The following is a 2,745-nucleotide window of genomic DNA, read 5'->3' as shown; positions in this document are numbered from 1 at the left end:
TTTATTCCTTTACGTAATTTTAGAGGAGTCTCAGGAAGAAGAGGAGGTAAATGCTGACACCTATGGATGTGATGGTGTGTAAAACAGTAACATCAGCTGGGTATGGAGGCGTACACCTGTAATCTCAGCAGCTCAGGAGGCTGAGACAGGAAGATTGTGAATTTGAAGCCAGGCTCATCAAGTTAGGGATGCCCTAAGTGACTCAGTGAGATAATCTCTAAATAAAATGTGAGATAATCTCTAAATAAAATACAAAAAAAGGGGGGGGTAGGGATGTGGTTCAGTGGTTTAGCACCATTGGGTTCAATTCCCAGTACCAAAAAAAACCCAAAACAGTAAGGTCCTCTTCTCATGGGGCTTTTGACCTAGTTGGGGGGACACAGACATCAATTTTAAAACTCCATTAGTGAAGGGATGATTATTTATGTAGAGTGATACTCAAAAATAATCAGATTATTTTTGTAAGATAAAAGTAAGAATTTATAAAGGAAACTAACCTTAGTTAGAGGGTCGACAAAGACTCCCCTCAAGAGAATTGCTTGTGCAGTAGCCTATGGCCAGTGTAATGTTTTTTTAGACATGAAGTGTCCCCCAAAAGCTCATGTGTGAGACAATGCAAGAATTGTCTGAGATGATTAAATTATGAGAGCCTTAACTTAATTAGTGGATTAATACACTGATAGGGATTACCCGGATAATAATCGTAGGCAGGTAAGGTATGGCTGGAGGAGGCAGGTGACTAGGGGCATGCCTTCGGGGTTTATATTTTACCCCTAGTGAGTGAAACTCTCTCTGCTACCTTTTGCCATGTCCTGAGCTGTGTTCCTCCTTCATGTCCTTTCATCATGATGTTCTGCCTCACTTTGGGTCCTGAACTATAGAGTCAGCTGTCTATGGATGGAGACCTCTGAAAAAAAAAAAGTTACACTAAAACAGCCAGTGTCACTGGAGAAGGGAGAAGAGAGCACACAGGGTGAGACACACAAAAAGGGGAGGGAAATGGTGTGGGAGGACAGGCCATGCCAGACCATGCCAGGCTTTGTAGGCTGTTTAGGATTTGAGTTCCTATCTTAACCCTCAGTACACCATTGTAGACCACTACATCTTATTTTAATTTCTTAGTTTCTTTACAGAGAAGTTCTAAATATTTGAAAAGATCGATATTTCAATGACTTTTAGTCTGTATTAGAGACCTTCCATAAAAAAAACAACAAAAAAAGAAACCTTTTTTTTTTTTTTTTTTTTGGTACCAGGAGCACTTAACCACTGAGCCACATCCTCAGCTATTTTTTATATTTTATTTAGAAACAGGGTCTCTCCAAGTTGTTTAGGGCCTCACTAAGATGGCTAAGGCTGGCTTTGAACTTTCGATCCTCCTGCCTCAGCCTCTCAAGCCACTGGGATTACATGTGTGCACTACCATGCCCAGCCCAAGAGAAATTTTTCTTTAAAAACAATAAAACTTATTTTATCCAGAAATTGCCATATTGGTCCATACATGCCCACTTGCCACTCTCAAACTCACAGAAACTATGAACATAATAATATGTTTGTTTTACTCTTTTAAATGTGAGGGTGGTTTGTTACATACCAATAGTAACTAAATTCAATGTGGAACCAAAAAATGAGGCAAAATAAGAACAGTCATTGGTCCTAAGTAGATAATTCATGGATGTTCATTGTATTATTATTTCAATTTTTCTTTGTTATTTTCATAATGAGTTGTGGGGTAAGAGAACTTCGCATTCTGGCAAAGATACAGAACACACACACACAAATTTTTCAGGACAACAAGAAAATTCTGGATAAAATTAAGATTTTACTTTTAAAGGGACTTTTGAGAAATAATGGATACAGATGCCAGACTTGATAACCAAATTTTTAGAGAGAAGAGAGTCTTTTGCAGGTGAATAGAGAGCAATAGTGCTTCCAAAACTTATAAGGACACCTCACATAGTTCTGAGTGGATGGAGAGGTGGGCTGCCATTGGCAGAACTTGTAGGGATAACAGAAACCAATTGAGCCCACAGGTATCTTTCAAAAATGAAGGTTAAGTGCAGGGCACAGTGATACACATCTGTAATCCCAGCAACTTGGAAGGCTGAGGCAAGAGGATTCAAGGCCAGCCTCAGCAAATTAGTGAGTCCCTAAGCCACTTAGCAAGGCCTTGTCTCAAAATAAAAATATTAATGAAGGGCTGGAGATGTGGCTCAGTGGTAAAGCACCTCTGGGTTCAATCCCTGGCACCAAAAGAAAAAATGAAGGTTAAGACTTTTACAAACATACAAAAGTTGAAAGAATTTATCACCAATGGATCTCTACTGGGAGAAAAAATAAAAGAAATGCTTTAGGGAAATGAGAGTAGATGAAAATAAAGAGCTACTCAAAGGAATGAGGAATACCAAAAATAATAACCATGTACGCAAATATGTAAATTTCGTTGTTTTCATTGTAACCTGGTCCATTAAATGCTTTGAACACAAGCCTTTCTGATTTGCTGCCCCAGCTTATTTTATTTTTTAAATTTTTAATCATTTATTTATTTAATTAGGTATATATGATGGCAGAATGCATTTTGATTCATTGTACACAATTGCAGCACAACTTTTCATTTCTCTGGTTGTACAGGATGCAGCGTCACATCATATGTGCAGTCTATACATGTACCTAGGGTAATGATGCCCATCTCATTCCACCATCTCTCCTGCCCCCATACCCCCTTCCCACCCCTCCCTCCCCTTTGCC

Source organism: Marmota marmota, unplaced genomic scaffold (assembly GCF_001458135.2).
Source record: "Marmota marmota marmota unplaced genomic scaffold, marMar, whole genome shotgun sequence".
Classification (NCBI taxonomy): domain Eukaryota; kingdom Metazoa; phylum Chordata; class Mammalia; order Rodentia; family Sciuridae; genus Marmota; species Marmota marmota.
The sequence above is the reverse complement of the archived record's forward strand: the minus strand, read 5'-3'. Positions refer to the sequence as shown.